This window comes from Bubalus bubalis, chromosome 19 (assembly GCF_019923935.1).
Source record: "Bubalus bubalis isolate 160015118507 breed Murrah chromosome 19, NDDB_SH_1, whole genome shotgun sequence".
Classification (NCBI taxonomy): Eukaryota; Metazoa; Chordata; class Mammalia; order Artiodactyla; family Bovidae; genus Bubalus; species Bubalus bubalis.
In genome coordinates, this window is record NC_059175.1 from 7,186,975 (window position 1) to 7,200,264 (window position 13,290).

General features: G+C 47.5%; 1 long non-coding RNA gene across 2 annotated transcripts; it reads right to left on the reverse strand.

Moving 5' to 3' along the window:
* Positions 1 to 3,104: 3,104 nt before the first annotated feature.
* Positions 3,105 to 13,083, reverse strand: LOC123330604. Of its 2 annotated transcripts, none has more exons than XR_006546626.2 (3): positions 12,355 to 13,083; positions 10,204 to 10,320; positions 3,105 to 4,022 (listed from the first exon to the last, which is right to left on the reverse strand). It is a non-coding gene; the product is annotated as an uncharacterized LOC123330604 (long non-coding RNA). The 2 variants fall into 2 exon arrangements; XR_006546625.2 differs by lacking the exon at positions 3,105 to 4,022 and adding an exon at positions 7,098 to 8,599.
* Between the last annotated feature and the right edge of the window lie 207 nt (positions 13,084 to 13,290).

Genomic DNA, 13,290 nt, shown 5'->3' on the forward strand with positions numbered 1-13,290 from the left:
GTCCCTGTGTCCAGATTTCCCCTTTTTATAAGGACACCAGTCATATTGACTGGGTCCAAAGGAGGGCCCACCCTCATAACCTTGTTTTAATTTGATGACCTCTGTAAGGACTGTTTCCAAATAAAGTCACATCCTGAAGTGCTGGGACTAAGGCTACAACCCATCCTTTTGATGTTGGTGGGCGGGGGACACAATTCAACCCATCACAGACAACAACTCAGCTGGAGTCTAATAAGAAAAGCTAACGTGCATTGAGCATTTCTGCTCTGAATGTGGTATTGCTCCCAGTGCTTTACATCAATTCATTGTCAATACTTTACAGGGCTGTGAGAATTCAATTCAGTACTATTTAGAGTCCAGATTTAGAACTGAAGGAATAGAGTCATGACAAAGTTAAGTAGCGAGCCCAAGGTCACGCTGCTGGTAAGAACAGAGCCAGAGTCAAAAACAGGTCGCCTGGCTCCAGACTGGATTCTGGCAACTGCTCTTTTTTATTTTATGCATTTACTATGGTGTGCTGGGTCTCCGTTGCCCTGCTTGGGCTTTGTCTAGCTGTGATGAGCAGGGGCTACTCTTCTTTGCAGTGCGGCAGCTTCTCTTTGCAGCGGCTTCTCTTGCTGAGCACAGGCTCCGGGATGACGGGCTTCAGTAGTTGCAGCACGTGGGCTCCGTGGCTGTGGCTCTCCAGCTGTAGAGCTCAGGCTCAGCAGTTGTAGCGCGTGGGCCTAGCTGCTCTCCAGCACGTGGGATCTTCCTCGACTGGGGACTGAGCCTGTTCCCCCTGCATTGGCAGGCAGATCCTTATCCACTGCACCACTAGGGAAGTCCTGGCAGCTGCCCGTCTATGCCAGGAGTACATGCCTCACCAACTTCCTGCTGGAGGGAACATAATCAGGGGCCCAGCTGCTGTCCCCTGAGATCCTGCTCCATGTGGGCACTGAGGTCATGCTTCTTCCAGGTGCCCGCTCAGTGCCTGTTCCCTGGTGTCCTGGGACTCCTGTGGCAGTGGGTGCTGGGCTGTGGGCTCCCTGGAAGCCCTGCTGGAGCTTCCTGGCACCACAGGGCAGCTGGAATGCTTGCACCCATCTCCCCACAAGCCCCCTCCCCTGCCGCAGGGTCAGACCTGCATCCCAGTCTGACTGCGGTGTTCCCAGCAGTTGCCAGCTCCTCCTAATTTTCTTGCATTTCTCCTCATAAATCCTGGCATGTGTAGTCATGTCCTGGAGGTCCTGGGAGAGCACAATATTTCTAATTCAAAGGCTTCAGAAAGTGTAGAGGTCCAATTCTGATTCAAATTCAGTTAGCTTGTATTTTTAAAGCAGTAACATTGAAAAAGAAAGCACACACACGGTATTTTCCACTGGGTATAGTTAGTGATGCTGTCAGATGCATTTTTATTTAAGATTCAGGAAATTGAAATCATTTGTGCCAGTTTTAATGCAATTCCATTTGTCCTTCCTCAAAAGCAGTAAAACGCAGAGCCCAGCACAGAGTAGAGCCTCAGCAACAGGCAGACAGACAGACTGACTGACTTCAGAAGGCCCTTCTGTCCCCTGATGTTCTCCACAATGAACTCGGCTGCTGCAGGCAGCCAGAGTCTCCAAAGTGGGAAGTGGGAAGAGAAAGCAGCCCAGATTGTTTATGGTGGGTCCCGATTGGGAGTGTTACCTGCACACCTGCCCCTTCGTGAAAGCAGCACTAACCCACGTGTCTGCTTGTGCCGCCCTTGGAGCTGATAGAGGTTCTCACGGATTCCAAAGCAGAGCAGTTATGTCTCAGAGGCAGGAACACTGGTCCCTGGTAACCTTTTAGCCTGGGTAGTTATATCATTAAACAAAGAATCACATCCCTTTCCTCTTTTCCTATACCTATCAAACCACTCACCTTGCTAATTCCCTCATGCTAGGTCAGGACCTTGGGTTAGCTAGTTAGCTGTCTAGTGGGCATCGAATTTCTCGAGGCCTTAGACTGCCCCGTTTACAGTTAAACAACTGAATTCCAGGTGAAGGGGTTGGAATGAGTGAGCTCTAGGTCCTTCTCTGGGCTAATAGGCCCTGAAGTATGCATCTTAGCATGAATACTAAGCAGCCCAGATAAATCTGCAGGGGGTTCATAGGATACAGCATGTCTTCCAAACAGTGCATCATTTCTGCTATTTTCTACCCCAGAAAAACCACACTGTGACCCCCTTGCTCTGGGGTATTCCCACGACAGGTGGGGGGATATTTGACCAAGAAAGAAGAAGTAATATCCATTTCTTTATGAGCTTTGTGGTAGATCTCACCTTGCTGTTGGTTGCACTAATCCAGGTATTTATCATAAATACTGATGTTTTGCTTTAAATTTTGGAAGGGACAGCTTGACCAGAGGTATATCTGAATCTCCATATTAGTATATTGTTATCATGGTGTCCTGCTAAATGTTTCCCCTCTGTTTAAAAAGTTATACTAGGAGTGTTTTTTTCTATTCATGAGACCATCTCAGAAATTTTAAAAGCAGGGCACAAAGCTGACAGAAACTGGCTCCCTGACCAGCGTGAACATATGTGGGGCAGCATTGATGTGAGTGATGGGATAGTGTTTGCTGATAGGGCCTGCTAATAATCCAGAGAGATGATGTCATTCTTGGCAGGGCCCAGAAACAGCAACAAGAGGCCAACAGCTCTCCTTGGCTGAAAAAGCCCCTTTAGGTTCCTTGACTTTATAGTTGCTGAGCAGATGAGATTGCAGAGTTCTGTGCACCCAGCTGAGCCATTTTACCTCCTGGGGATGGGAGTTTTTGTCAAGAAAGCTTGGGTCACTAGCTGGTTTACACGAATCCCTGAGAAAGGTTTATTCTGCCTTAACACTCCTCCCTGGTGAGGAGATTTCTCATAGAACTAGGAAAGAATTACTTCCTGGGGAAATAGTTCTCTGTACTAGAATTGTCTCACTCCATCGGGGTAGACTGGGCCTTCCCTCGTGGCCCAATGGTAAAGAACCTGCCTGCCAATGCAGGAAATTCAGGTTCGATCTCTGGGTCGGGAAGATCCCTGGGAGAAGAAAATGGCAACCCACTCCAGTATTATTGCCTGGGAAATCCCACGGACAGAGGAGCCTGGCGGGCTACATTCCATGGGGTCGCAAAGAGTCAGACACAACTGAGAATGCACGCACACACACACACGCATGGGGGGGAGGTTGAAGCTCTTCTAACTCAGTGAGTCTCTCCTGATTTTGGATGGCCTAGGAAGTGATAGAAGCAGCACGTGGGGAGGAGAAGAGGAAAGTTCATGGTACTTTCCAGAACTATAAATCACCCTATGTTCTTTAATAGAATACATCTTTTCTTTCCCTTTAATTTCTTGGATATGTTTAAGCCAAGGACCCAGGGAATCCTCATGTTTCCAATAAAGATACTAACCAGTTCTCCCCCCAACACAGTCTGGTCCTGGTGACACATGCCACCAGGGTCAGCGGGCAACCCCCCAGCTTCTCTGGCACCTCCTCTGTGCCTGCAGCCCCAACTCTTTGACCCTCCAGGGAGCAGATGCTTGCCCTGCTAGAAGAACCCCACACATACATATGTGCGCTTGCTGGGAAAGCCCCAAAGAAATTTTGGTTCCTTGATGAAAGGCATTCACCATAGAAGGATGACACAGTCTGCAAGGAACTTGGTGAAAGCTGGACTACTTGACCATGATATTACAAGTTGTTGGATTTTCTTCAAAGGGGTAGTAGACTCAACATTGCTTCCAAAGAAGTGCCTTATTCACCAAATTGCCTAGGAATGCAGGCCACTTGTACAATGGCAAAACACATTCTTTACAGAAATGTTGGATAAAAGGGGCTTTTATGGAGCTGGTGATGCTCTTAGTGGTTATTCTGCAGAAATGTTATACTTAATGATATTTCTTGATTGATGGAGTAGATGTTGTTTAGCAGGCTTGGAAATGGAGCCAATGCTGGTAAAACACATCACATTTCCAGTTGACGTTTACAATATTCAGAGCTTGGCGGCCATAGAAAAAATCCACTGGGATGCTGAGTGGAAAATATTTGGGGAGAAGGCTGATGGTTAGTTCCAGTTCCATACAGCAGCATTCACCCCGTCCCCAGACACTCAGGGAGAGACCACCATGAGCCCCAGTGCTCTAGGAGTAGTGAGCAGAGGACACAATTCTCCGCTCTCCCGTTCATGAGGGAGAGATGGCAATGACAACAAGTAAATAAACCATAGACTATGTCGAATGATGACAAATGCTATGGGGAAAACTAAAGCAGGGAAGGGGGAGAGGGAGCATTGAGGGGAGGTGAGAAGGGACAGGGGAGGCTTCTCTGGAGATGAATTCAGACATGGACCTGAAGGAAGGGTGGGTGCATGTGTAGATACTGGGGATGAACAATCTGGGAAGAGGTGGCGGCAAGTGCAGAGGCCCTGAGACCAACATCTGGGCAGGTGGAGAGACAGTGTATATAGGCTGGGGGGGCTGGACTGTGGTGAGCAGTGGGGAGAGCAGTGGGAAGAGGGCAGAGGCAGCCAGATACCAGACTGTACGGGCCTCCTAGGCTCAGGTACCATCTGCCTCAAAGTCAGAGTCACTCAGTTGTGTCCGACTCTTAGACCCCATGGACTATATAGTCCATGGAATTCTCCAGGCCAGAATACTGGAGCGGGTAGCCTTTCCCTTCTCCAAGGGATCTTCCCAACCCAGGGATTGAACCCAGGTCTCCTGCATTGCTGGTGGATTTTTTACCAGTTGAGGCACAAGGGAAGCCCAAGAATACTGGAGTGGGTAGCCTATCCCTTCTCCAGGGGATTTTCCCAACCCAGGAATCAAACTGGGGTCTCCTGCATTGCAGGCAGACTCTTTACCAACTGAGCTATGAGGAAAGCCTACTTCCTCTTCCTAATTCTGCTTCCCGTGGAACAAACATCCATAATCCACCATCATGCAGGCCCAGGTCCTCTTGTAAGCCATTGCTGAAAACCCTTCCTGATATCCAGGGCCCTCCTAGGTCTTCTGGTGCCACCATATTGAACTGCATGTTTTCCTGTGTCTGTCTTCTCCTCCCATCCAGATTCTTGCTCAGTTATAGTAAAGCCATGGGTAGCCTTTTCCTTTATTTCCTGCTGGAGCTGGTTCAGCCTTGGCAAGTGTCTACCTTGGCAAGTGCAAGGAAAACACTTGTGACATAGAAACACTGAATCTACCTTCAGAGCTTCAAGTTTGTTATTAGCTGTTTTGTCTGACTCAGAGAATGCTGTTTTAGGAATTGCTTCATCTTATCTACTGATCAGTGTTCTTATTTTAAATACACTGGTCTAACACAAGAAATGTTTCACCCCCAAATTCCAATGTTACAGAGTTTCAAAGGTTGCTACATTTGCCCTATTTTACAGTTATAATTGGAAACCAGTGCAAGTTTTTTCAAATAATTCTCAACTTTCTCTATTGTTAAAATATAAGATGGATTTTCTCTGCAAGTAGCTTTCCAACCAAAAAGATATTAATAATATTCTCAAGTTCTTAGGTACTGACTTTTAGTTTAGTGCAAGAGTGGGCAACTTTCCTGATGTGGGGGACCATCCTCTGTACAGAGTCCTCTTTACTAGCTTCCTAAAGGTAGGCATCTCACCTTGTTTATCTGGGGCTCACCTTGTTCATCTGGGGTTCCCCTTTGTCCAGAGACTCAGGCAGCACCCAACAAATGTCACCATATAGGTTCCTATTATCATCCCCACTTTGTATTAATAGATGAGAAATAGGTGAGAGAGTGATAATTGAAGGTTGTAATTTGCTGAAGGTGGCAGATTTGAGACAATGCATGACAAAGTTGGTTTGAATCAGTGCTCACAGCTTTTTTTGTTAGTGATCAGCATTCTGGAATGTAGAATGGGAGATAAGACACTGTACCTACATGATGCGGCTCTTTATTTTGCACTTTGTAAATGTATCACCTAACTTTGAGGGGGCAAACGAGGAAGCTTTCTGGGTCCTTGTGTGATGGAGGCAAGAAGATGAGGGGATCCTGAGAAGAGAGCAAGAGGAAGAAGGGTCCTGGACCAGAGCTGGTGCAGAGAGAGCACAGTAATGGCATTGAGAGAAAGCACCCGGGAGGAGGGGGCAGGAAGGCATTGTTACTTTTTCTGTGGTCAAGAAAGTTGCTGATTACTTCTTTCCCGAGTCCTGTAATTTACATGTGTTTGGATGACTCCCACTAGAAAATGGGATAGAATCTGGGTACAAATCGGGCATTTTGGTAGAGTGATTTATGGTTACTGAGCACTAGGAGAGCAGGAAGCTATTCAGTCAGGAGCCAGGAGAGGTGAGTGGGGAGAAACAGTTCAGAAACGCTTGTCTGGAGCATCTTTGGCCTGAGAGAAGCTCTGTGACCTGGTCTTTGACTAATGAGGGGTAGGTGAGTGACCTTGTTGGCACCACAGGGTGGTGGGTTCAGCCTGCCACATCTGGCTTCACCCTCCCAGACCAGTGTCTCCCTTCCGGCTGTCTCTTCCTGGGTATTCTATGGGGAGCTGAGTTCTAGCCCTAAATCAGATATCCTTTTTATGGCTGTGAATTCTCTACTTCTCTTGCTGTCTGCTTTGTAAAAGGTGGTTTCTTAACAAATGATTGCTCAGATCATTCAGCTGAACACTGTGACTCTATGATGTTCTTCCCTGCCTGTGTGAGTACTAAGTGGCTTCTGCTGCTGCTGCTAAGTCGCTTCAGTCGTGTCCGACTCTGTGTGACCCCATAGACGGTGGCCCACCAGGCTCCCCCGTCCCTGGGATTCTCCAGGCAAGAACACTGGAGTGGGTTGCCATTTCCTTCTCCAATGCATAAAAGGGAAAAGTGAAAGTGGAGTCGCTCAGTCGTGTCCGACTCTTTGCGACCCCATGGTCTGCAGCCTACCAGGCTCCTCCGTCTATGGGATTTTCCAGGCAAGAATACTGGAGTGGGGTGCCATTGCCTTCAGTCGTGTCCAATTCTTTGTGACCCCATGGACTGTAGCCCTCCAGGATCCCCTGTCCATGGGATTCTTCAGGCAAGAATACTGGAGTGGGTTGCCATGCCCTCCTCTAAGGTATCCTGGCCCAGGGATCAAACTCACATCTTCATTGGCAGGCGGGTTCTTTACCCACTGGTACCATCTTCCCTGGGGTCAGCAATATTTGTTTGCTGAAGATGAACTTGGATAGAAAGGAGTAAGAAAGGATGGGTGATTTTGGAAAAGCTGGAGTGGGAGGCTAAGGAGTGGGTCTCTAGGTAGCTTTAGCGCTATGTCACAGCAGGTGTTGGATCAGGTGACTTGGGGGACATCTCTTTAGATCTAGATCTACTGGGGAAAGAAATATGGGAAAGGGATTGAAGCCATTCTGGGGAATGAAGTTCTCTTCCATTGTCATGCCAACCCACAAATGCTTGCTCAGTCTAGAGTTTCCCAATCTATCACCCCCATTTTAAGGATGAATGATCCAAGTACTCAGACAGCTGGAATTATCCTGCCCAATACTGCCCACTATTTGCCTCAGAAACCACAGTCAAACAAAAGCAATCCAGCATGATGGAAAGGCAAACACACCAGCAGGAAAAACAATGGCCCCTCCTTAAACAGCCTTTTTGAAATCTCTTCGGCTTATAAATAGTGACTAATTTAATTCCATTAAAAAAAAAAATTGGCTCTGGGTCAGATTATGTGTTGTCTGCCTGCTGAAGATGAATTGCATAACAGACCCAGCCAAATACTGTAGCCTAAATATTGGCCCTATTAGCACTGTTGAGCTGAATTTTTCAGAACACAATTCATAACATTTCCCCCACCTCCCTGCTTCTATCACTGTATATAATATGCTTTTTTTTTTTTTTTTCCTCTCTCTCTCTCTTTCTTAAACTTCAGTCAGGAGCCCCCGAAGTGACCTAATCCTCTTTGACGTCTGCAGTTTCTGATTTATGGGAATAGTGAAAGAACAGTATTCTCTCTGAATAAAGGTCCTCACTGAAAACTCCACAAAGACCACAGGCACGGACACTTGCTGCAGCTGGGCCTCCATTGCCTTTACAAAGAGCCAGGCGGGCTGCAGGCAGCAGGCAGCCGCTGGGCACACGTTGAACACGGTGGGCTTTTTTTTTTCCCTTTTGCCAGGACACTTTTCTGGATTAAAAGGGAGCTTTCCTGGGTTCTGTGTAAAGGTTCACTGTAAACATTTGCTCGGTCTGGGTATGGTAAACATTTATAAACTCAGAGCTGGAGCACAGGAACTGAGCAGAGAAAGTCCAGGGAACAATTCAGCAGGACACCGCTGGCAGCCCCGGTTGCCACGGAGGGGATGTGACCAATGCTAGGACTTCAGCAGCTCAGCGGGAGCTGTCTGGGCCCCAAGCAGTTCCTACAAGAGACACTAGAGCCAGACTTGGTCTGATCTCTCGGTCTGACCACGGCTGGAGTTGTGGCAAATAAAGGTCCAGGCAGAGAGCTAATGAGGGTGTGCAGGCATGGGGTCTGTTCCTTTGGATGCAATGTCTCCTTCTGCTCAGCAACTTCTGCCTGGAGAGAGCTGGGGGGAGAGAGTTTCCTCCTCCGCCTTCCTTTGTTATCTCTGCATTTCCCTGCTGAGCCTGGAAAGGGAGGGCAAGTAGGCAGTGTGGGGTAGTGGTTCAGAGCACATGCTGCGAGTCTGGCAAGACAGGCCCTTTATTCCACGTCCACCATGACCTTAATGAGCTTCTGTGGTCACGGGCAATGAACACTCCTGGCCTCCTTGGGCTAGAGCCTAGTCCAAGTTGAACCAGAGAACTTAATTGTTTTTCTCACTACACTAACAGAACTTTGGCTTTTCCAGGCAGTCCAGGACCAGTGACAAAGTGGAATGGAGAAGGTTCTCAGGAGAGAGGAGCTTCAGGACAGGGAGGCTGAGCTGAAAAACAGAGTGGTTCACTTGAGGCCTCTTGTGTTTTGGACTTTTTTTTTTTTCCTGCAATGATATTCCCTTCTTCACCGTCAGAACTTTGTAGCAGTGTCTGCCTTTCAGGATACCTTAGTGAGTGGTGTCTTGAGGGATGAAGGTGGAGCAGCTGGGGCTAGAGTTGGCAGAAGTGGTACCAAGTGAGGACAGGAGCTATAGGAGCCAAGAATGATGCCGCAGATCCAGGAGCCGGCAGAAAACCAGGGCAGTGTGAACTGTCTCAGGACCAAATGGAACCCCACCCCGCTTCTAGAAAGGATGCTGGAGAAAAGAAGGAAAAGGGGAATGGGTGGATCTGGACTGCCATAGTATGTTAGAAGGGGAAAGCTCAAGCTGCTGCTTTTGAACATTAAGGACCTCAAAATGAGAAGACCTGCAAGTTATCAGGAAGGCAGACACTTGGGTTGCAGTATTAGTATGTGACCTGGTGATTAGGTGTTCTTAGAGCTTCCCCCTGGGATGCTTAGCAAAATGTTATGGAAGTCCCTCGCATCTTTTTCATGTCTGCCCAGGTAAGGGCAAAGGTCTCTGAGATCCATGTAGTCTCAGTAAGGTCCACAGGGGCAGAGCCACCGAGTTCACTGTGAGCTCTCCCCAGCCACCTCCTCCCAGGCGCCCCCGCCCCAACGACTCAACCACTGCCGTCTCTTCCTCAAGCCACCATACCTGGTTCTAGAAGAACACGTGCAGTGGGACCAACTGGGAGTCGATGCCAGCGGCACCCCAGCAAGCCCCCATGCCCACATCCTGGTCCATCTCCCTGCATTGCCCATAGCATTTTGAAGCTCCTGCCACTGTTACTCTATGTATGCACTTCCCAAAACAAGCATGAAGTGGATCAAGGGAGGAGTCTGCGAGGCTGAAATCATAAGCTCCCTTGGAAGAACTCGTCTCTGTACCCTCCCTGTGCTGTTCTGCCCTCCTCACTGGGGGAGAGAAGAAAACTCTGGGGCCTGGGCCCTCTGGTTCTACTCACAGTCCTCCTTGGGAGATCAGAAGGGCCAGAGACCACCAGGCAATGGGCCTTCTGCAGCCTCCGCTCTGGTTCTCAGTAGCAGAGGTCAGCAGAGGTGGGAAAGGGAAGTAGTCCCCAGGAGCCGCTGGCTTCTCTTCGTGGTCCCCTGGCTTGGATCTGCTCCTGAGCATATGGTAATTGCCCAGAGAGGAGGAGTGTGTTCAATCACCCAGAGGGAAAATCAAAGTCAGCTGGAAAGACCGAACTTGCTTGCGTCTAAATGATTAGCATATAGGACCCACCTTGAAGGAGCTCCAGGCTACTTGCCGGGTTAAAATGGACAACAAGCCTCTAAGTGGGCTTAAGGTGCAGACAAGCAGTGGCAAAGGTCTTCACCTCTTCTTGCTTCCACCTCTGTACTGTTTAACACATGGAAAACTAGCGTCATTCCCCAGAGAAACAAAGGCAGCTTATCCACAGAGCTTAGCTTGCCCGGTTGACACCTAAATGGACAATCTTGTAAATTCATGTGAAAATTGGCTTGCTCTTTCCTGACTTTTCTATAGGGATCATGTTACAACAGGATGGTGCAAATTAGAGTCACCCCTTTAAAAGAGTTCCAGAGAACCACCCATTTTCATCTTTAATAATTACTTTATGGAAACTTAAAAGGGACAGGTCTCCTCGGGACCCTCCAGAACAACACGTGATTAGAGCTCAGTGCCAGCATGGCCCCGTTGCCTCATACTCTGGGCTCCAATCACCCTGCTGATGGATTGAAATGTGCACAAAATACCACGCAAAATGGGCTGTCAGCTGGGGTATAACCATCTTTTTTGTTGCAGGCAATGCATTTCGATTGCCAAGTTTGTAGTTGTAACCAAAATTAAAAAAAAAAAAAAAAAAAAAAAACGTGAAATTATCTTAACTTCCCTCACACTCAACATCTTATCAGCAATCTCTGTAGTCCTTGCCTTCAAGAAAGCCCCAGTCATTGTCATCATTAGGCTGACTTCTGCAAGAAGCCTCCCTCTTCCCTACTTGCTTTCTCCCACTCCACAATCAATAGACCCTCCAACAAGAGCCAGAGTAAACTGTGAAAATGTAAGTCAGCCCACATCCCTTTTCTGTTCAAAACCCACCAATAGTTTTCCATCTCACTCAATAAAATCGAAAGTCCTTAGTTGGGCCCATGAGGCCTAGCGAACTCTGACCTTCTCTCTTACTGGTCTGGCCTCATTGGCTTTCTGACAAGTCTGTACCCCAGGGCCTTTGCACTTGCTATGCTCGCTCACTAGCAGGGCTCCTTTTTTTTTTTTCATAGTCTCTGCTAAAATGGTGTTTTTGTCACAGAGGACTTTGACACATCCAGTCACTCTCTATCCATCCTCTGTTTTCTTTATTCATCATCACTTGACATATTGCATGAGCTTGTCCACTTGTTTATTGTCAGCCTTTCTGTGTGAGCAGGGAGCTTTCTTTTGCTCACTACACTGTCCCCAGCACCTAAAACAATTTCTGGCACAGGGCTGGAGCTCACTAAATATTGACTGGATAGAGGAATGAATTCCTGGGTCTTCCTGCTCTTATTATCATCAGCTGGCAACAGTGCCCAGTAAGGCTCTAAGTAATGAAGGGAATGCTAATAAGAAGAAATTATCAAGATGGTCAGAGGTTTTTTAGAGAATGAGTAAACCTAAAAGAAACATAACTAAAAACTGAAGGAAAAAGAAAATAAGCAGAAAGTGATCCTGAATCTTGTGTACCCATTCGCTGAGCCAGAGCCAGGCCACATTTGTTCACTTCAGCTGCTGAAATCTGGTTCTTGTCACAAGCCAACCTAGACATCTATTTTGATACACATATTAAATGTCTCTTGGCATGCAGAGTACTCATATCACTTACCAGATTTATTGAAATTATGGAAAGCAGTGTGAAATGCCTCCTGCCATATGGGAAAAGAGGTGAAAAATGCTGACATTTGGCTCTTAGCCAGCTTCACAAAAGTTTAGAGTTTCAGACTTTTTTTTTTTTTTTAAACTCCTGGGCGTGGTAGCTCTCTCTTATCAAACTTCTTTTCCCCAAGTAACCGTAAAGACATGTCTGTGTATCTGGAGGTATTTTAATACTCAAAGCACCATATTCTGATATGTATAAAACTTAACATCTTGGCCCAGCTGTTATGAGAAGAATTGAAAAGGCTCTCTTTGCCCTATTAATTGCCTGTCTTCCATATTTCACTTTATTTAGCTCCAGTGAGCTTAGGGGTCTGCTTGGGGGCCTGACGCATTCAGTATACAATCCTGGAGCCCACCAAGAGCCCAGCCTGGGCCCCTCACAGGGAGGCTGTGGGAGTGCTTGCTGCCCCAACCAGCTAGCTGCTGTCCCGAGACCTCAGGAAAGTCTCCTCCTCTCCAAGCCTCACCGCCCGCTCTGCTCCCCTTCGCTCTCACCTGAACTGCTGCCGGAGCCTTCTCCCTGGCTTCCCTGTCTCCCCAGCTGCCGGTGCAGAGCTAATCGTACCTTCTGCGAGGGGCCGTGGAGTTTAGACGAGATGGTCCGTTAAGATGCTTTAACGTTGTGCTAACACAGAAGTTCTCTATAAAGTTTTACTGGGGATTATCATTAGCTTTTATTATGATTGTAGCTCATGCTCCAGTGGGCCTCTTTTATTGGGAGCTGACAGATCTTTTCCCCCTAGATGCAGTTCTTCAGGAGATTCGGTTTTTGATTTCAGTGACTCACTGTGGCTAGACGTGTAGTCATTCTGAACTGCGTATTACGTGCACGCTTATACCTAATGCCAGCCTGGCAGGGATGCTGGAAAACACACATCCCTGTGCTGTCCAATGGGCCTAGACCTAAAACATTCGAACTTTCAAGTTGCTAACAAATATTGTCAAAAGGTGAGACAGAAATAAACAACTGCTTCTCAAACCCATATCTCACCTACAGCCCCCAAATGAAGCCTAAATTTCCTGCAGTAGAACACAGTCTCAGCCCTCAGGAGTAAGTGTGTGTGTGTGTGTGTGTGTGTGTGGTGACTAATGCTACTGAGGAGAACTTAGTAAGCATCTTTCAAGAGGAGCTTTCTTTCATCTGTGCTAACCTGGCATAACCAACTCAATGGACATGAGTTTGAGCAAGCTCCAGGAGTTGGTGATGGACAGGGAAGCCTGGTGTGCTGCAGTCCGTGGGGTCGCAGAAAGTCAGATACGACTGAGTGACCCAACTGAATGGAGAAGCAGACACAGAGAATAGACTTAGGACATGGAGAGAGGGGAGGAGGGGTGAGATGTATGGAGAAAGTAACATGGAAACTTATACTACCATATACAAAATAGCTAGATGACAGGAATTTGCTGCATGTCTCAGGAAACTCAAACAGG